Source organism: Lepus europaeus, chromosome 2 (assembly GCF_033115175.1).
Source record: "Lepus europaeus isolate LE1 chromosome 2, mLepTim1.pri, whole genome shotgun sequence".
Taxonomy (NCBI): domain Eukaryota; kingdom Metazoa; phylum Chordata; class Mammalia; order Lagomorpha; family Leporidae; genus Lepus; species Lepus europaeus.
In genome coordinates, this window is record NC_084828.1 from 33,897,459 (window position 1) to 33,920,663 (window position 23,205).

Here is a 23,205-nt window from a genome sequence, read left to right on the forward strand (position 1 = left end):
ACTGGGAAATAGCAAAACTCCCGTATCAGTCTTTCAAAAGCAAGCCAGAAATGGCCCCCTCCTTTGGAAAAGAAGAACAAAACACAGCCTGCGGGCAGGCAATGCTGTCATTATAGTTTCTTATGACAATTTGTATCTCTGTGGTATCAGTTGTAATGTTTTGTTTTCATCTCTAATTTTATTTATTTGTGTTTCTTTTCTATCTTCTTAGTCTATTTTCTTTATCTTTTCAAAAAATCAGCTGTTCATTTTCTTCATCTTTTGTATTTCTTTAGTAGTTTCAGTTTCACTTATTTCTGTTGTGATTTTTATTATTTCTTTTTTTTTTGGGGGGGTGACCTTTATTGAGCTTATCCATCTAAGTGGAAATAATGTCTGTATAAAACCAAATGTTTGTTACTGTAACTTCTGCATCACAATTAAAATCCAAACAGTTTTTTAAAAACAGTCAACTCAATCAAAACCCACTACTTCAGAATCAATAGCTTCTTTGATGCCACAGTAACACTGAATATGGTTAAGACTTGAATGCAGAAATTTGGTTGGTTGGAAAGCTAACTAAACTTCCAACTTGCTCAAATAGAATTACAAAAAGGCAAAATTGTGTTTTTCACAGAGATACAGTCCACTGGAATCACCAACACTGGACAATTGTTAGACTATTTAGAGTCCTGAGATAACAAGGAATCCAGGCATCCTTTAGACCGTCTCCTGTCGTCCTTTCTTCCCAATCAGAGACTTGTGGATGTGTGGAATGACACCACCACCAGCAATTGTAGCCTTGATGAGCGAGTCCAATTCTTCATCCCCAGGAATAGCAAGTTGCAAATGACGAGGGGTAATGCGCTTTACCTGTAAGTCTTTTGATGCATTTCCTGCCAGTTCAAGTACCTCTGCGGTGAGGTACTCCAGGATGGCAGCGCTGTATTGCTTGCCCCTGATAGTATGGGATTTGCCTGTTCTTGCTGTTACTCAGCTTTACTCATTTTGGCTATCCCCTTGTATGCCTTCTTTCTGTTTTCTTTATATAAACCATTTTATTCCTCTTATTCTATCTCCAGAAGAAAATGCCAGAATTATCTTTGGAGAAAAAATTGAACATATTCTCTTCATTTCCTTATGAGACTTCTTCTACTGAATATGGGGGAGGAAGTCCTAACATCTTATATAAAGTTTTCAAAGACTTGAGTCTCACAGTATTATCTCACTCAACTGTAGTCACAGTGCCAATTTGCAGATGGGGCAAAGTTCACCTTTTTTGAGAATGGCCTTGGAAGAGTTGGTGATTATTCGCCAGCACTACTACTTTTCCTGACCTAGAAGATGACAATCCATCCTTCAAAATTTAGCTCAGTGTCAGATTTTCACGGTCAGGCCTAATCTTTATGATCTTACAAGGCTTCTCTACTCTCTGTTCATCTACAATTAATGTTCATACTATGCTATTTAAAAATTTTCACCTGGCCATTTCTTTCTTTTTTTTTTTTTTGGCATTTTAAGTTCAAATGCATTTGTTTATATATGTACACATGTATATGTGTAGATGTATATTTAGATCTCTACATGTCAAGACATTATTTTATGTAATTCAAATTAGTCTTATTGGTATCATGATCCTGTCTGTATTGCTGTTGCCTTTTATGTGCCATGAGTACATTGGTTCATTCGATTTTTACTATAATATCTGAGGGAGCTACTTATGAAGAAAAGAGATTAGTTTAACTCACAGTTTTTGAAGCTGAAAGCCCAAATAGCATTGCACAGCCTCTGGAAAAGGCAATCTTTCATTGTATCACATCTTGGCAAAAGTGCATGTGTATATGGCTGGTTTCTCTCCAGCTGCTTGTAAAGCTACCAAGATTCAATCATGGCAGCTCCAACCTCAGACACTATAGTTAGATGAAGTTTCATTCTTCATACTATTAACATATGACTTTGGGCACTAAATTCTTTCATGAATTTGGGGAGGATGTTAAACCAAAGCAATGAGAAAGCACTTGGACTTTGTAATTAAACATTGTAGATTAAACACCAGCTTTATTACTCAACATCTGAGTCACTACAGATCATTCAATCTGCTGTGTGGGTGATTTCCTACAGTGTCATGGTAACTGTTACATAACTCAGGGACAGCTCTTAGCAGAGCTGCCAGTAGATAGTAGTAGCTCAATAAACCTTAACAACTTAAGTAGTTTAAAAGATTTGCGGCCACACTTTTGTTGATTTGAGCTATTTGTCTCACTTCTGGTTCATATTTTCACACACAATTGAACAAGTTCATGATTAGGTGATACCACTCATTCATTCATGATCCACATATTTTGTAAATGTTAAGTGTCCAGATATAAGCTTATTTGGGAAAGATGGTCAAACCAAATGGATTTTCTACTCCATCCTATATCAAACGTTGATTGAAATTTTCTGCAATTTTGGCTAAATATTACCTTTAAGGTAGTTTATGTCAGAAAGACACAATTTAAGTGGATAACTGATCTTTTTTAGGAAACTTGGCCTTCTAAAATTATTGAGCAACATATGTGTACAGTGTATATACTAAAATACATGTTGTTCATTGAGAGATAGCATGAAATTTAGAATCTGTTATTACCTATATAAGACAAATAAGGCCTGCCTTGGATATAGAGATAGAATATGTTAATACTGCCTGCTGTTGTCAATTAAGTCATCACATAAAAGTTTTAGACAAAAGAGTTTCTCGTGTTTCTGTCAAAGTGATATACTTTTTCCCTTGAAAATGTGGAAGTTTTCTTAAGATAAGGCTTATAAGTAATTACTGGTATAGGCACAATGATTCTCCTTGAACCTTAAGAATTATGTGTGCTGTCTTCAGTAGCCCTCCTGTTAATGATTCTAACATTGTTAATTTTTTATATTCTAGTAGTGTTCCGTTATAGCCTTAACATTGACTCTTGTGAAATATATTCCTACAGAATAGCTTTATAATTTCATAAATTGAATATCATAAGAGAAAATGGTTTCAATTTTATCCAAGGTTATGCTGATCTTTCTTTTTGATGATGTTTTGTATTTTCTGGTGTATCCTATTATGCTTCAATTAGTACAGTTTTGTCCTTAAATTTGTCTTTGTTCAAATTAATGACTAGTTCTGCCTGTAAATATGTTACTAATAGGTGTGTACATACTTAATTGCTTATTATCCATCTTAAATCATTTGGATAAAGCAAGCTTCAACTTATTCTGAAAGCAATACCTTTTCCATATTCTGAGGAAGATTTAAGGTGGCTTTAAAATACGTGTAATAGAGGAGAAAATATTTTGTTGTTATTGTTGGCCCTGAGTTTTCACACAAAAAAGGGAGTGATTATGGCTAAGTACCTATCTGTAGTTTTATTTCAAAGATAATAGGTATTATGACCTAATTGGGTGTTTCTATAATTTACATTCTAAAATATCTCCAGATTCTCAAGTAGACATATTTTTCAAGTGGTTCATCTACAGATCTAAAAGCAGCATAAATATGAAAATATTTCTGTCCTCCATAAGAAATAAGGATAGTTATTGACATTAATTGGCACTATGCAAATTCAATTCTTTATAATTATAAAAATGGGATTTAATTGATAAAAATGACTATTCCAGTCACAAAGCAAAATGAAAGTCTTAATGAATTTCTCCTTATTCACATGATGATTTTTTGGAACTCCACCTGTAGTAGGAGATATAGAGGTTATGTATATTAGGTTACACAGCAAAGAGAAATTAGTCAATGAAGTTAAAATTGCTAATAGGATGAAAAAAAATCACGAGATTATCTTAGCTCTTCATGTGAACTCAGTGTAATCAGATGGATCCTCCCAATCACAAAAATAGAGGCAGAAGGGAGCCAGAGAGAAGGCATAGAGAAGGCTGCCTTTGAATAAGGAGGAATGGGAGCATGAGCCGAGAAGTGTAGGAGTCCTATAGAATCTGAAAAAGACAAAGAAATGGGTTATCCCCTAGGCTGGCCAGAAGGAATAATGTTGCTCTCACCATGATTTTAGCACAATAAGACCTATTTTAGACTTCTGATGATCAGAATTGTGAGATACTAAATGTTTGTTCTTACTTAAGTCCTTAAATCTATGGTAATGTCATAGTAATAAAAAAATAATATATTACCCAAAAAAGATGATGTTTTCATCCTAAGTGCCAGTCCCTTGGGTGTAGCCATGCTTAGATTCATTGCTTTGAAATTAGTTACCCTATATTTAAGCAATCCAGTTCAGGAGCAAAGCCTAATTACTTAATTACTCTAGGGAGTCTTCAAAGTTCAATGCACGGGAGTAGTGAGGTTAATTTTCAGAAATCAAAACTTTCCCTCCTAATTCTTGTCATAGTTCCACAGCTAAGATATTTGATTTCTTATTTTATATTCTGCTAATACACTTAAAATATATTTTAAAATTATTATTATAGTTAATAAGAATTTCATGTTACTTGTAGTAAATGTTCTGCTTAGGCATTTTGCAAACTCTGAAAGCATACTTATTTTTTTCTTATGTATAAATTTCCAAATAAATTTTGCTGCATTTAAAGCATTCTCTTAATTCACTGGACCCATGATGAAAACATAACATTCCCTAACACCTGTGTATGTTCATTTTTTTAATACTGCGTATTTTACCAAACACAACTTTAATGCATGCATTAATGTCTAGTTGAGTGTTTTTATTTTTATGATCTGCTGACTGTAGAAAATATCCCTATAAGAGAATGTGAGCTATAGATTTATATTGAAATTAAAGTTATAAGTACAAAATTATCATTATATTTAAAATGAGAAAATTACTGAAAACACATTTATCTACTTGAACTATGCTGGATTGGCTACAAAAGGGTAATAATCAATAAGGTAGCTCATTATCTGTGAACTTCTAATTTCCCCTATGCTAGCATTGATGCTATGGTTTAACCAATGCAAATTAAGAATATTTGCTAACAGAATCTTGTTATCATCCCTGATTTTGGCAGTGGAGTTTTATTAGAGAATTGTTTTACTCATCTGAACTGCCATAACAACAGCATTATCCCTAGGGTACTTTTTTTTTTTTTTCCAAATCAAGGTTAATTTAAAGTGATTAGCATAAGCACTACAGATGTTGCTATGGGGATAAGAACCACACATCTTTTATGATGGACATCATATGATTGCTGTTACAGTCCTGGTAAGATTGGATTATTTGTTTTAATGTCATGCTAAACAAGTCATGCGATTGAGATCAGTATCTCTTTAATGGCCTTCCATATTCCTGAATCAATCACCTCTTCACTCTGGAATGTTGTATATATAAAAATCACTTCTTTATTATTGGCCAAGGTAAATTTCTCATGATGTGTGTGAATGTTCAGAATATTTATTTTAATTGGTATTGATGCTTCCATTGCCCAGAAGGGAAGAAGCATAGTTAAAGAGAGAGAGTACTTTTTCACATTCAACTCATTCTACAGATACTCATTGAGAGCTCACTATGAGGCTGGTATTTTACATATGATGACAATAAAATGAAATTTTGCAGTAAATCATTGTTCTAGTTTTTTTTTTTCTTTTTCCTAATTGAATGTAGAGACACATAGCTTTCAGGCCAATAAATAGAGTAAAAGGGATGAGAGGCAAAGATTAGAGACTGGAATACAGAAGCATATTACCTCTGTCTCTAGAAGGTTTGAGAGACAAATGCCAGTGAAGAAGAGAAATGACAAATCGGAAAGCAAAGTGTTCCCTGGGAGCAGGGGTAAGGAGCTGGCATTGTAAAAGAAGAGATTGAGAAACAAATATTCAGAAAGCAATGAGGGAAAAAAATTGTATAATCCATTCATTTTATTGCTGAAAGTCAAAGGGAAGATTTTGTAAAAATGAATATAGAAATCAAAGAGAAAGCAATAAAGTGAAAGAGGAAAACAGGACAGGAAACACTTGTTCCTTCACTAGAGCCAAAATGTTAGTGTCTCCTTACTCTGAGAAGTCTGGGATTGGTAGGCACTGGAGGGTCGAGACAAAGGAACTCTGAAGAAAGTGTTTAAATAAGAAAGCACTCAATTACCAGCCCTGTATGATCATGCAAATAGTTCATAAACTGAGGCTCCCCCACCCCCACCACAGATTAGATTGTAGACAGTGGGGACAAATCCATAGTGTGTGCTATTCAACCTTCTAGTTATGGAAAGGACTAGTAACATTGTAAGTTGGTATGTAATTATCAACGAAGGAGTAGAGCAATTTTACATTTTGCACATTTTCTGCAAAAGTTTTATAGACATTTATGACTGTATTGGTCACTATCATATCTCACAGTGTTCTTTGCAGTTGAGATAGGAGAGACATCTTTAAAATACTAATTTGATAATTAGCATGCTTAATGATGCCAAATTGTCTATAAGACACTCTTTGTAAGTTTTCTAAATTTTTCATGAGATGGAAATTTGCTCCAATTTGAAACTTCATACAAGAAAATGTGCTGAGGTCTTGCAATGTGAGTCTTGCAGCAGGATCCCTATCATTTCCAGTAACCTTGGCTACAAAGAAGAGATCACGGTGGCTATATTATAACATATTACCATGTTGTTGCATATAATTATAGAAGATAATTTCAATCCCATCAAGTCTACCAGTGTTCTTCCTAAGTCAATGCCAAGTTTAACATCAGGAAGGAAGCCACTATGTTTTCTCTGACAAGGTTTTGTTTGTGGATGGGCTTTTAAAATAACTTAGTGATTGTAATCAAGTTCATATTTCATTGTAACAAATAGAGCAGGAACTACTGATGTACCTCCGACTATTCCATCAATATATACTTTTCCCGCAGCTTATCCTATTTCCTGTGCATCAATTTTGGTAAATGGCCCTTCAGTAAATGTACTGAAGTATCCTTATTGATAGTGAATTCACTTCCTCCAGTGTCAGCCTTTTTCATTTTCAAATGGATTAATATATGAAAATATTCTTCCTTAGGATCCATTGGCATTTGCCTTCTTTAAACTTCCACCCATTAAATGTGATCTATCTGATCTATTTCAAGTCCAATATAGGTAAAGATTGGCTTATTCCTCTTATAATGTACTCTGTCTTTTTACTCTCCTTTTATAATTTCCGAATATTCCCTGCAATTAAACAGTTGAAATTATAACTGAGTTTTAAATTCTAAATACAGAGGCTGGTGCTGTGGCATAGCAGGTAAAGCCACCACCTGCGATGCCAGCATCCCATAGAGGCACCAGTTAGAAACCGGGTCAGTTCCAGCTCCCTGCTAATGTGCCTGGGAAAGCAGCCGACGTGAGAGAACTGAAAGAAGCTCTGGGCTCCTGGATTCAGCTTGGCAGAGTCCTGGCTATTGCGGCGTTTGGGGAGTGAGCCCGCAGATGCAAGTCCTCTCCCACTCTCTGTCTCTCTCTCTCTCTCCTCTCTCTCACACTTTGCCTTTCAAATACATAAAAATAAATCATAAAGTAATTCTAAATATCTTAAAAAATTCTAAATACAAATCATGTAAACCACATATAGCTCTCATTTTACGTGTCTTGATTTATCCTCAGAGAATTGTTTCGGTATGCTTTTTATTGTATTTTATTTTTACTTGCTTTGGTGTTTTAAAATTTTTATTTGTTTTCATCTACTTGAAAGGCATACACACACACACAGACACAAACACACACAGAGAGAGAAACAGAGAGAGATCAATCTTTTATCTACTGGTGTATTCCCCAAATGCCCACAACAGCCAGGGCTGAACCTGGCTTTAGCCAGGGCCTGGAACTCTATCTGGAGCTCCCACAAGGGTGGCAAGGACCCAAATACTTAAGCCATCATCTGTTGCCTTCCGGGATGCATGCACAGGAAGGTGGGTCAAAAGCAGAGGAACCAGGATGCAAGTGACTAACCAATATGGGGTGTGGCTTAACCTGCTATGCCACAACACCCATCCCGTTTACTTTCTTTGTATTTCACAATGTGTATTCAACGCAGTGGTTGATAAATGTGTATCATCTACTACCTCTAGAAAATCATCACTACAGTATCTTTATATTGCTTACTCCCTCTCATGTTGAAATCGGAGAAGACCCCCTAAAACTTACCCTGCAATGTGTCCCCTTAAGGTTCCCTAGAAATGCTATCCGGGGTGCCACATGCGCTACCAGAATTTGGAATGCCTTACGATTTCACCACGGGCTTATTACTAAATCCCCAATATTAATAAGCCCAAGAGGGTTCTTGCCTAATATTTAGAGAAGAATTGTAATTACAGGCACAGATAAACGAGGCAGCATAGTACGTTTTAGGCTTTTATTTAGTGAGAAAGATATATAGGAGAGTGAGAGCTTTATTTAAGAGAGAGAGGTAAATAGGGGTTCATACCAAGCACCAGGAACCAGCCAAGGAACCAGGAAGAGCATCTAGGACAGGAAGCCTGGAGCACATGGCCCGAAGGCCATGCGCCCTGGAGGCACAGGGCTACAGCAAGCCCCTTCCTAGCAAGAGGCCAGGGAAAAAGAGCCGGCCAGGCCACACCGTGGCTCAGCTTTTAACCCACTTCCAAAGGGGAGTGGTTAATTAACCTGATTGGCTGGTGGGCACCCAGGTGTGGCCAGGTAGGGGAATGAGGCCACACAATGGCATGGCGAAGGCATCAGGTAGGGGCATGAGGCCACACAGGGACGTGGCGAAGGCGTGGTCTTCCAGTTCACAAATCTGATCAATTTTAACCTGTATGCCCGCCTACTTCATTGTCACAGGTTTTAATCACATATTCATTCAAAATTAGAGGCTGGTATTGTGGCATGTCAGGTAAAGCCGCTGCCTACAATGCTGGCATCCCATATGGGTGCTGGTTCATGTCCCTGCTGCTCTACTTCCAATCTGACTCCCTGCTCATGGCCTAGGAAAAGTGGTGGTGAATGGCCCAAGTGTTTGGGCCCCTGTCACCCACATGGGAGTCCCAGATGAGGCTTCTGGCTCTTGAGTTAGGCTTGGCCCAGAGCTGGCTGTTGTAGCCATCTGGGAAGTGAACCAGTAGATGGAAGATATATCTCCCCTTTTCTCTCTCTCTCCTTCTTCTCTCTTTCTCTCTCTCTCCCTCTCTCTCTTTAACTCTTTCAAATAAACAAATAACTCTTTTAAAAAAATCAGTGAATACAGAAACAAATTATAAGCAGCAAAATGTTTTTGTGATCATTTAAGTGTTTTCAGTCTGTGTTAATGAGTAAAAGTAATTGATTAACAATCCAGATTCATAGTAATAGCCAGAATTCACTTGGTATCAATTTTATTCTTTTTTTAAGATTTTTATTTATTTATTTGAGAGGTAGAATTAAGGACAGTGAGAGGGAGAGACAGAGAGAAAGGTCTTCCCTCCGTTGGTTCACTCCCCAAATGGTTGCAATGACCGGAGCTGCACCGATCTGAAGCCTGGAGCCAGTAGCTTCCTCCAGGTCTCCCACACGGGTGCAGGGGCCCAAGAACTTGCTTTTTCCAGAGCTGGATTGGAAGAGGAACAGCCAAGACTAGAATCGGCACCCATATGGGATGCCTGCGCCACAGGAAGAGGATTAACCTACAGCACCATGGTGCTAGCCCCTCAATATTTATTCTGATCTTCAAACTAACTATGTTACAAACATGAAATAGTTTATATAGGATATAATCAGCTTAGAGGAAGAATCCAAATGTCAAAAAGTACTAATATTTAGCTTCAACTTTCTTTCATTATATAATTAACCCACAACTAATTATTAGATAGCTAATGTGTGTTTTGTGTTACAATAGAGATTCAAAGAACAATAAAAGTCTCACCTACTTAGTTTGCTGAAGAGGAAAAAAAACACTCGTGCAATTAATGATTATGTAGCATGGTAATTAGTGTTTATAAGTTATCAGGAGCCTATATAAAACATGTAACCCAAAGGAAATGATATTTCAGTTTAAAGATTAGAAGGAACATGGACTTGTCAAATCACTAGAAGAAATTCATTTGTTTCTATGGACTTAGTTACATTTAGTAAGAGTAACGGGGGAAATATGAGATTAGTTTGAAACAGATCATGATGGATCTTATCAAATACATTAAGTAACTTTGGACTTTGTGTTAAGAACATTAGAAATCCATCTAAGGATGTTTGTAAGAAAAGACTTGATATGGAATGAGTATTCTGGATGTCCTGAGTAGCTGTCTTAGTGAGTGGTTGGGTAGGCAAATGGTGGGTAGACATTGAGGAGACAGGATGTGAAAAGATGTGGAATATACTTACTACTCAAGGTTGTACATGATAGCGCAGTTAAAGACATAGATTTGGGCCATCAGCATATCAATAAAAAAGAAGGACTGAGATGAGAAACAATCTATCAGGAATTACAATTAGAGTACAACATAGTGTATGACTGTCAAAGAGAAAGTCAACCATAGTGTCACATGCTACACAGATAATATTATGATTATAAAATAAGCTAAAATTATGTCAACATAAAAATTCAAGGAAAGAAGAAGAAAGGAGGGAGGAGGGAGCATGGGCAGGAGGAAGGGCATACTGGAAGTATCACTCTGCTCCTAAATCTGTATATACAAAATACAAGACATTTGTTCACTTTATATAAATAAGAAATTGTTAAAATAAATAAATACATACTATCAGTTTTTAAAAAAATAAGAATCATAAACCAGTGGATTAAGTGACAGATGGGCATTGTGAACTTGCAGTTTCAATGGGTTGCTAGAGTCAGAAGCAAGATATTTGTGACTAGAGAAAGTATGTTAGCATTAAACTCTAATAATTGGTTGGTTGAGATTGGCTAGCATTTTAACACCTTAGGTCACTTGACTCCTACGTGAAATAAAAATGTTGAAATTGTCCATCACTGTGGATCCTCAAAACTTTTGAATTATCTGAATAAATCTGTGACCTTCAGTAAATGGGTCTGCAGATCTCTCCCCTCAAGAGATTTCTGCTCTAGCGTTAAAGTTGAGGCATTTATCAAGGATTCAGTGGGGCTTAGTTGTATTAAATCTGGCTGAACTTCTTGAACACCCTAAAAAGTTGTATTTCTACACATCTAAGAACTTCTAAATCAGACTGGCATGTATTAATGTGCTTGATAGAACTCATTATTAAGAGGATGAGAATCAAGCACTGGACAACAGTGGCACAGCTACAGTTCTTCTTAGTGCAAGAATGTGGGTATATCCAACACCGTTGGTAATATGCACTCCAGGAAACCTAGAGATTTTACTATAAGGAATTAACTTATAGGAAATATATGAATACACACAAATATATATATATATGCATTTTATTTGAGCATGTCTTATAGTCATATACACATGAATGGAATTACCCTAGGTGTCTATGTGAGAGTCTACTTAAACAATTTTTTTAAAGATTTATTTATTTATTTGAAAGGCAGAATTATAGAGGCAGAGAAAGACAGAGAGCGCTTCCATTCGGTGGTTCACTCCTGTGATGGCCGTAGTGGCCAGAGATGCAATGATCCGAAGCCAGGAGCCAGGATCTTCCTCCAGGTCACCAGACATGTGCAGAAGGCCAAGGATTTGGGCCATCTTCTGCTGCTTTCCCAGGCCGTAGCAGAGAGCTGGATTGGAAGTGGAGCAGCCAGGACTCGAACCAGCACCCATATGGGATGCCAGCACTTCAAGCTTTACCCACTATGCCACAGTGCTGGCCCCACTTACTTAAACAATTTTTGTTGCAACCATATTGCTAAACATTTAAATTTATTTTTAAAATGAGCTAAATCTATAGACATATACAATGGTTCAATATGAGGGAAAAAAAGGAATTTTCTGAAGAATATGAACAGAATTTTCCTACTTAGGACAAATTATATACACACATCCCAACAAATATCAGAGGGAAAACTATTCACAGTAATTACCTCCAGGAGTAGATTTGAGGATATGAAGTACAGTAGGGACTTTTGGTTTCTTTTTTGGGCCTTTTTTGCTGTTCTTTGCACTTTTTTATAACATTAATATATGTTCTGTTTGCAATAACAAAAATAATGACAGAAAAAAAAGAATATATGGCTCATAACGTATGCTTTCATTTGAATAACTCAAATGATATGTTCTCCCTGCTCCACGTCCCACTTTGCTGCCCTACATTGCAATTGTGTGTCTGAAGGCAGACAGCACTGTGTAAACTGCTTATATGCTGCTTCCTTATCTCCGTCTCCTTTATTGTATGCCCCACTTTTCTTAAACTCCATCATCTAGTATTCACCTGACATGAGACTGACAACTATGTAAGGAAACTACTTTTATATAGTGATAGGCTTTGAGTATTTAATTGATTTAATATTATTTAAAAATGAGCAGGGCCTTGATCTTATGCACATTTTTATATCAAAAGACACATTTCTAAGTGACTGCTGTGAATAGTTTAGCTGCTTCCTTAGCTTACAATTCTATAGTGGGGAATGAAGGCGAAATCACATATCTAGAAAAGGCATGTGTCTGGCACATTCCCAAGGCATGAGTATTTATGGCATGATGAACCGTGAATTTGATGTTGATGCTGGCACACAAGCAGGTGGTTGAAATCTAATTTTGTTACCAACAAAAATGAACTATATTTAAAAGTGTAAAATATTTGTTTTAGAGAAAATCTTTACCCAAAATGAACAGTAAATAAAACAAGGTCAGTACAGTACTTTTAAATTCTTCATGAAGTAGGTTATGCTTAATTGAAGTGATATGAAAATATGTAGTCTATTCCAGGAGCTACACAAATAGTTTGGAAAGGATGTGGGATAGGATAGCAAATGCCTGCAGATTTTCCAGAGCACTTTTTAATAATAATGGAATCAGTTCACAAGTTTTCCAAGGTAAGGATATCGAAAAGATTTATGAAGATGTACCCAAAAACATAGTGTCAAAAAAATGTAGATTTCTTTCATCTAAAATGGTCAGAAACCAGAATACAATGTATAAAATATGCTGCATAGGACTGGAATATAACAAATTAGAATAAAACCTCAAATGTTTTGTGAATGGGTAACTTATAAAAAGATTTAAGTTAATTAAAAGATCACTGTGTAAATTTTCCATGAGAAATTCAGAAATTATGTTTTCTGAGTATATTGACTTTTGTAATGTAAGATAGCAATAATTTTCTAAAAGAAATTATAATATCAGTTTTATAATGGCAGTCAGTAATTCGTTAAGGTTTTCTCACAGAGAAAAATGGTCCAACACCAGAAAGTGAACTCCGTGAGTTGTAGTTCTCAGGAGATATTAATATCCCCATTAAGAATTCTGATATCAGTAGCACATTTCCAAGCTATATGGATGAAGGGAAAAAAATCATCTCTCATATGTTTTCTGCCTTGGGCATGAAGAAACTGGAAGTCAGTGTAACCTAGAAACTCTGAAATCTCAGAAGGGGAAAAAAATGTACACATTTTCCAGAGATAATAAATATTCAAAGTAATAAAAAGGGCAGGTATTTGGTGCATATATTGCTGGTTAGGACAGCGGAACCCCACACCGAAGGCTGGGTTTAAGAACCAGCTTCCTCTTCTAATTCCAGTTTCTTGATAGTACACACACTGCAGGGTAGCAGTGCTGATTCAAAGAGTTGGGTCTCCGCCACAAACACAGGAGATGGGGATCTGTGGATCGGATCGGGCTCCTGGCTCTTGGCTTCAGCCTGCCCCAGCCTCTGTTGTTGCCAGCTTTGGGGGAATCAGTCAGTAGATGGGAGATCTCTCAGACTGTGTGTTGCAAATAAATAAATAACAATTAAGTAACAAAAGAAGAAAAAACATTAGTGCATTTTCTGTTTGAAGTTGGGGGACAAGATACATTTAAAGAGACAAAAGCAAAATTATGTGTAAATAATGTCGTGTACTGCATTCAGTGAGCATATCTGTGTTGTGAGAATTGATGCATATTTCCATTATAAGTTTCAACAAGCAGAATGGTTATATTTAATTTAGAGTTTGGTTATTTAAGTACTTCTAATTGAATTTTGGGTGAATTGATTCATTTCTATACTTGTCTCATGTGACAAATTCAATTATTATGCATTTTTTAAATGTTATCACAGTAAACCCTTTAAATAAATTTTAAAAATGAACAATAGCCAGACCTAATGGCCCCATCATATTTCCCAGTAGACAAGATTTTTTCACTTTTCAATTTTTGTTATCCTTATAGTCATTTCTATAAACAATGCACTATATTTTTTATTACTTGATTTATCATCTTTAGTGTTTTCTTTCTTGTGTTAAAAGGGGAGCATTTAACTTATTTACAATTTCATCTTCCATTTTCCCTCCAGGTTTGGGTAGCTATGCCTGTTATTTTAATCTTTCACTAATTATTTTATAGCTTTAAATAACATCTACATTTTGTCCTCTCAAATTCTATTATGTATCTGAATCTTCTCACTACATGAAATGATATTTGCATACTATCTTTGCACCTTTCTCATAACTTACTCTCCTCATTTCAATGTTTATAACATACTCTATTTTTATATTGTCGAGGTTGATTGCATTTTCTAGTTTATAGTAGCCATAATTAAGCTATCCCTGTTGACTTAAATGTTCAAATTAAAAATCAAAATTTATCAAGAAGTCTCTAGAGAGTTATAACCTTTTAAACATGGAGTGCATAGAGCAAATTTATCTGCTAAAATTTTGTTTTGTTCTTGATGGACTCCATATTAAAATCCCTGTACCACCCCAAGAATCCTAATATAAAAGTCAAATAAATTTTCCTTCTTATATCATCAGTTGCTTAAATCATATTTCCATTAGTTTAGTTCCTATCTGGCACATGATTTTCTTGTGAGGCCTTTGATATTTAAAATTGCAATTACTACCATTTTCCAATCTTAATTTAAGAAAAAAAAAATCTCCATTTTTTTTTTTCTAAACTGATACCTTATAATCAAACCTAATACAGATGGTCCCTGACTATAAAGGTTTGATTTATTTTTTTTTTTGACATGATGGTGTGATAGCAATACACACCCAGTAGGAACTGTACTTCAGAGTTTTAATTCAATCTCTTCCTGGGCTAGTATTTTGTGGTACAATACTCCCTTGTGATGCTGGGCAGCGAAATGGGGAGGCAACTCCCAATGAGCCTCATAATCATAAGGGTGTAACTCCATTGTATGTCAAGAAGCATCTGTAAATGGAATCCCCTTGACTCCCTTGGAGTTCACTGACTTCTTGTTCCCATTTGAACTAAGAGTACACTGGACTCACTGTTCAGGTGCCCTTGTGTCACTTGAAATTTCTTTTGAAAGAACTCCTTGCCTAGTTCTACTGTTTGTTTAATCCTATGCCTTTCACATTCTTGATTTTCATCTTTATTTTGCTAGACTTAATTTATTTAAGCTACTGGTCTACTTTAGTTATATATAGTGAAAGATCTAAATTTCAAAATAGTTGCTGTGCATATAATGAAGACGTACACAATTTTTGGACTGTTGCTCAGCAATTAACCATAAAAATAACCAACAGTGAAAAATATGGCCTTTTTATTGTTTAAGAAATTATATGCAAACATATGTCCAACAAAGAAGATTAACTCTGTTGTGATATTTGCATTTCATGCTAAAGAGATCAATGATAAACTCTTTGGCAGCTGGAATTCATATTTCCATGTGAACTGGAAATGATAAATTGCTTATAGCTTCCCTAGTGTTTTATTTCTCTTCTGACACTTTTCAATGATTTCATCATAATTTTAGGAAAAAATGGAATATTATTTATTCCAAGAAGAATGGAAAGCCTCAAACATTATTCAGGGAATTTTGAACTCTCTTAAGTTGGGAAAAACATTTTAACTGTGTTTTAAAGAAGAAAATGTCATAGCTAAGTTATAAAACTGTGCCAAACAATGGTAATATCAAAATTAAAATATTTAATAATGTTACAGAATATTATAGCTTCCAAATATTAGATGATAGTTAATGCTGAATGTAAAGATGTAAAGTACACACAGCAAAGTCCCCGTTCTTAATGATCATACATCCAAGGTAGCATGCTCAGTCCTTACTTCTGAACACCTCACACAAAACATGATATTTACATACAGGGCACTTCAATGTGCATAGGTGATTCTCACCTCTTCCTGTCCTCCTGGTTACCAGTACAAGGCACAGGGATACAAAGTCACTATAAAATTGTGTCTGATTTTGCTACAGAGCGTATGCATGGTCATGTATCAGTGAATGATAGTCACATAGTGATAAGGATAACAAGGAACCTATTCATCTCTTGCCTTTCCATTATAAATCAGCTACAAACTTTTTTTAAGTCTATATCCACTTGGTTGAGACAACACATTTATTTCATTTTCTATGTTTCCCAGATGTTTAGCCAAAATAAGTAAAGTGCCACTAATGGCAGGATGAGCACTAAAAACAGAGGCCATAATCATTTCTCATTTTCCAGCCCTGTGGGTTAAGGGCTCCAGGGCATGTGTGGCTGCTGAAATTGCCTTATGTGGAGAAACGTAAGTCAGTAGCATAGGTGATATAATAGGATAAGTGACTACAGATTTGTTGACTACCATGGCCTGGCTTTTCTATGTAGTACTTTTACGTATGATTTTTAAACGTCATTGTGTAACTATTTTATTTTCATGGCACAGATTATTTCCCAAGTATTCTCCAAACTTTTTCTTCCCAAGATCTCACTGAGCTTGCCTCTAATTATTTGTTTAATTTTTTCATTGAAATGCTGTTACCATAAAGGATGTTCTCATTGCAAGAGCACCAGGGAATGGGCCTTGTGCATTTGTTTAGAACCTTAGTTTTAAGTTCCATAGAAATAACGTAATGTAGTTGCAAAGGTTGACTTGCTTTCTCTCATTTTGACTTTGTCCCGTCTCTCTAAAAGAGCACCATAATCTCTCCTGAGCTTTCTAATTTGACTTCTCTTATTTTTCTCCAAGGTAAAATAGATATCTTCCCCTCTTCTCACATGAGTACTCTTTTCTCTGAATTTCCCATCTGATCAATATTATCGGCTCCAAATACAGCCATGCCACTTGATCACAATGCACCATTGTGTTGCAACACAAGATCTAAATTGCTCCTTCTGAACACAGGTAATTTGTTTTCAGAAAGTCCCAGTAATCAAAATATTCCTTATATTGAACCCAGATCTATCTTCTCAAGATATGTTGTATCACATGCACAGTTGAGAAGCCTCCGGTGATACATGCTTACATGATTAGTCTTCAACGGTAATTTGAAAAGAAGCTATCACAGATTCCCTTAATTACATGTCTAAACTTCTTTTAGGGACACTTTCATCATTTTGCCACTTTCTAAGAACTCACATCAATTCAACAATAATATTCAAAAATTTTAGGATTCGAAAATAAAGGTGATCCTCCAGTTGCATCCACCAACAAAGATCTTAGAGAAGTTAAAGATTCCTTTTCTGTGTGTGTGAGCACCAGAGATGTATAGATTCCTGAATCTGAGGAATGTGGGTATAAATCTCACCTCTAATGTTAACTAGCTGTGTGTTTGTGGTTCACTATCCATCTAACCTTGCTGATACTCAGTCTCCCAGTCTGGAGAAAAGAGGATGATTACCCACCTACCTCCTGCGTTGTGGTATTACATGAGATATAAAGAACATAGAGTCTATCCCAAAGCATGAACCTAGTAATGGTAACTACTGTTATTGTGACCACTGTTGTTCATTATTGTCATATTGTGGTCAGCATTACTATTGCTATTACTATTGCTCCTATTCTGGATGCATGTTCTTTCAGGAAAAAAAAAAAACTGATTATCTCCAATAAACTTAGAGTCAAAAAGGAACATTTTCCCTGAAGGACATTTCTACTTTTTTCCCAAGCCACTCTTCATTCTTTAAACAGTTGTAAAAGTGCCTTCCATTACAATCAGTTCATTAGTCTATTGTTTTAAAATCTATCAAACTAATCTTGGCCCATGTACCAAAAGAATGGATGTGCTGACCCTATATATCAACTATCCAATTAGATCTTTAACATTATGGAGTTAGCATGTGTTTCAAAATAAGAAAACTACCAAATAGCCATTCTGTGCTAATCTAGTCTAGATAATGCATATTCTTAAACAGATTATTTTTAGCAAATATGCATATCACTAATCAAAGGAATTGGTTTAATCCTAAATTAGACCAATAGGAGTGGAAGTGAAGATGAAAGGAAAAGGCAGTAAAATCTCTTGCTCACCTTAGAAACATACATTGGAAAATGTTAACAATTTAAATGATATTTTTCCTTAAATTTTCATGACTTCAACTTTATGAAACTTTTGGGAAATAATCTCACGTCAACAAACACTGAGCAAACAATTTTCCTTTCTACCTAAGCAGAATTAACCCGAGGTGAAAATTCTTTGTTATCACCACCACAAATAGCAGATTATTAAGTTCCTACTGTGTGCAGAACTAGGGAATCTGACAAATGTGAGGTGTGACCTCTGCTGTATACCTATCAGAAGGCAGCTAAAGGCAGAATAAGGATACATTTGTGTGTGGAACAAGTGGGAGACACAGAAACTAATTTGGCTCAAAGGGCAAAAGCAGCCTGATGGGGCTGTTATAGGGAAAACATTCAGAAAGCAAGCATGAGAGCATGACGTACATTCAAGGTTCCACCTACTTTCTAGCTCTTATTTGTATTATTCTTTGACACAGTCCCCCTTACCCAAAACAAAAGGCAAATGGTCTGATACTCCCTCATAAGCCCTTAACTCTCCTCCATGCTGTTAATCCAACGGAGGATAAGCATGATCACATTTTCACTTCCCTCCTCTCTTCCATTTTCTCTTCCCTTCTCTCTGCCAGATCTTCTCTATGGCTGAGGACAGCCCACGCTCTTTTCAGGAAACTTTCCATAGAGAAATCCGTGGGCATCTTCCCCTCATACTGCGGTGCTCTGGCCACATCTGTGCTTGTCATTGATACCCACTGGTCTCTCTCTAACATCTAACAACTAACTGACTGCCTGGGAAAACTGGTCACAGAATAGAGTGCTGAGTCGTATTGTCAGTGGAGAGGGATAGAATGTATTTGCTGTTCCAGATTCACCACGTGTTGACTTTTGCTTGGATGAGATATTTAACTCCTGTGAGGCTTACTTTCTACCCACCAAATGAACATACGTTTGTTTTCATTGTAGGATTCTTAGGAAAACTGAGAATACCTGCACAAAATACTTTTTGGACTACCAGATCTCTATTCAAATTGATAGCCATTGATACTGTGAAAAGAATTAATGAATGCGTCCCCTGATGGCAGTCATAGATGATTAGGATTAGTTTTTGTCTTTCCAATTTCCTAATTACATGATTATCTTACAATGTCTCCATTTCCTCTCTTTCCCTCTTTCTTTTCTCCCTTCTTACTATGTCTGTCACCAAGATCAGCGTGTAGACTGTATCTTTGATCAGTTTCCTGCTTCAATCTCAGCTATCCATCTTCATTCAACTGCTATTCTAACAAAACAACCCTCAGAGAATAAAAGTCAGCATCTTCAACTGAAATGATTAGGATTAAGTAGATTTCTTTTGTCTTACAAGCAAATTCCCACTATTTATGTTATCCAGTGTATCATCCCTGAAATAACATTTCTGTCAGATCCTTATACCCTTTACTAAGGATAAGATCTATGAGTAATATAAATTCTTCTAATTTTACCTCTATCAATACATCTATCTATGATGAGACACATATTTCCAATGGAAACATTCAGATCAGTAAATATGTAATATCATTGGGAGATCTGATTAACACTGTGCATAGCATTCTTATGTACTCTCCTCCTTTATTCCACTCCTGCTCTGTTTTTGTTTCCTTAGTGTTCAGAATTGATTTGGTGGTAGAGATGCTGACTACAAAAGGAGTACAAATTTGGTTTGGTGGCTGAAAGTTTGGCCACCCTTCCTCAATTCCAAAGATATTTTATAAGGGAATGCTGAGTGCCTTGGAAGGTAGGGAGAATTCTTTGATTTTAATCAGTTAATAAGCTATCTTGTTTCTCTGTTAGAAAACCAAATGAGGAGCTGGCATTGTGGCACAGCAAGTTAGGCCGTCGCTTGCAATGCTGGTGTCACATGTCTGAGTGTTGGTTCAAGTCCTGGCTTCTCTGCTTCTGAGCCATCTCCCTGCTAATGTGCCTAGGTCCCTGCCACCCATATGGGAGACCTGGATGGAGTTCTGAGCTTCTCACTTCTGCCTGGCTAGCCCTAGTCATTGCGGTCATTTGAGGAGTGAACCAGCCAATGGGAGATCTCTTTCTTTATTTGTCTCTCTCTACCTTTCAAATAAATAAAATGTTAAAACAAGAAAAAGAAACCAAATGAGTATTTAGGCTAAGTCATGAGCCACTGTGCATCATCACTTTTATGAGTGAAGTTTCCCTCTATCAATAGTGCTAAGGAGTATATTAGATTTTAGGAAGATAGTTAACTGTGAAAATTCCGAGATTAATAACCTGATGTATCTTTTCCTTATTTGGCAACTCAAAACATTCTTTTGATGGCTGCTTGTTGAGAACATTTGCAATGCTTGTTTAGTTCACAAAGAGCAAGTTAGGATTTCATTGTTGCTCCTCTTGCAGTTTCTGAAAAATTTTCTTGAATGCTAAATTGTATTATGATAGACTAGTTTTGATATGGGACAATAATTAGCTTGAGTTCCATATCTCTGTTGTCTGTTTTTAGTTGTCAACTGATATTATGAATGTTGATGGTAAACGAAGCTGTGATGTTCCTGTGTCAATTACCTTAATACATAAATATGGTGACTGTGGATCAATTTAAACATTTCAGCACAGCCAGTATCCCTAAGAGTCAGTATTATCAACTTTTCCGCATGACTTAATACATGTTAGCCTAAGAAAGTAAATGCTCAATGTCTCTATTACTCAATTACTCTATTACTCAATTACTCTACCTTAAATAATTTTTAAAAACTTACATATATCCTGTCAATAATATACCTAGAGATTGTGAATTCTAGGTGATAAACAGGCAGTTCTCTTTTCTAAAAATTTAAAAATGTACTAAAAGTATGCTATGCTCTGAACTCCTTACATTTTCCAAATTGACTTTTTTTCCTTGGAAAACCAGTTTCCAGTTTGTGTTGAGGATGTATCTTAAATCTTTTATGAACCTCAGAAAAATCACATAGACTAATAAATGCAGAACTTACTTGTCATGTGCAGTTGGGCCTGGTTTATGCATTTTTGATTACAGTAATTCACCATCCCTCCCTGCCTGTAATGACCCTGTAGTAACATGGGATCTATTTAACAGAAAAAATAGGCAGACCCATCAAACGAATTTTGCCCTCTCCATTTTTATACGCATTGTCCTTATGTGTTCCACACATCCGTCAGAGAGCAAGAAGTTAATGGCTCAGGTTTGGGTTACAGGTTAATCTTTTCTGGCTCTGTGATGCCATGACCTTTTTGAGTGTAACAAAATGAAACTTTCCCAGCCTGGAACTACTAACTCCTCTCCCAAGAACACAGAGGTGGGAATAGACCAGATTTAGTTTTCAGAGTTCATATTCCCCTAGTACTTGTCGATTTTACTGTAAAATGTATGTAAACCAAATCAGCAATTAACTACGGACCAGTGAAAATGTAGGCAGTCACCCTTTCATCTTCACAACACAAATGTACCTATTCAACAGATCTTGTTGATGTTTCATGCTATTTTTAATACAATTTTGGCATAGTGTAGTATTTTGCCTTTTAGGCAGAGAGCTAATACCTGCTTTGTATCTTCTTTTGTACTTAATTTACAATGTATGCCACATATATCAGCTGACCATTTGTAATTCATTGCCTGATTGGGAAATGTTGAGGCTCAAAGGTGAGCAGAGATACTAAAAGTGAAGTCAAGACTGTGACGTTCACCACGGCCCTCCCCGCCTAGCCAAGAGATCTTCTGACGGTTTGTTTATAGCAATCAGCATTCTGAGGCCAAAATGATCTTGGGATTACTCTAAAGAGTAAAGATGGCTCCATTCTGCACATTCATCCTCTTTAATGAGATTTCAGTGCCTTAAGTTGGCTGACGATGATGCAGAGAGAAAATTTCATATTGATTTCTGATCTGTTATTATACACTCAACTCATATAATTTGATTTACTCATGAAATACATTGCTTTCCCTTTTTGTAGGATTTTGACTTAGTGTCAGTGGAAATAATGTATCCAAATATGGAAATACTTAAAACTACTAAAAAATGAGATGGATTTGTTTGTAGATATTGGCATACGACTGCTGTGGAATCCTGAAAATTCTCATGAACAGTTATCCATACCTAAGAAAGCATGACTAAAATGTAAGGACTTTTGGATTTTAATTTTATGACATAAAATTTAGTAAGTATGTTTATGGTACTTATCTGTTTGTAGTGAAAGCAAAGAATGTTACCATTTTGTGTACTTCTCAAGGTCACAAACAAAAGGAAATTGGCAGATTTGCATCTAAATTATCTCATATTAAAATTAAAAGTGGGGGCTGGCATTGTGGTATAGCTATGAGGTTGCTGCCTGCAATGCTGGCATCCCACATGGATGCTGATTCATGTCCTGGCTGCTTCACTTATGGTCCAGCTCTCTGCTAATGCATTTGGGAAAGCAGTGGAAGATGGCCCAAGGGATTGGACCCATACACCCATGTGGGAGAGACCTAGAAGAAATTCCTGGCTCCTGGCTTCTGTGTGACACAGCCCTGGCTGTTGTGGCTGTTTGAGTAGTGACCCAGTGGATGGAAAACCTCTCTCTCTCTACCTCTATCTGTCTCTTTCTCTCTCTCTCGCTCTCCCTCCCTCTCCCACTCCCGCGCCCGCTCCCTTTCCCTGTCTCTCTCTATACAGTGATCTCTCCTGGATGTTTGCCTATGATGAATTGTATTACAAACTCTGAGTTGTGTTGACTTCCATGTGAATATAACTCATTCAATTAAAAAGGAAAATTATTATTTTCACCTTTGGTTATAGTAATTAAGTATTGAAAGATGTCCTTCTAATTGACAACATACTGGAGATCCGTATTTTGGTGTCCCTTGTGGTCTCAATGTGTTGGTCAGCACACTGGCAGAGGAGAGATCACTATAATCTCAGTTCATATTAAAATTAATGACTATGTCGCCATCCATAGTGGCTCACTGTTGTGGGGATACATTTATCTTCTGCTT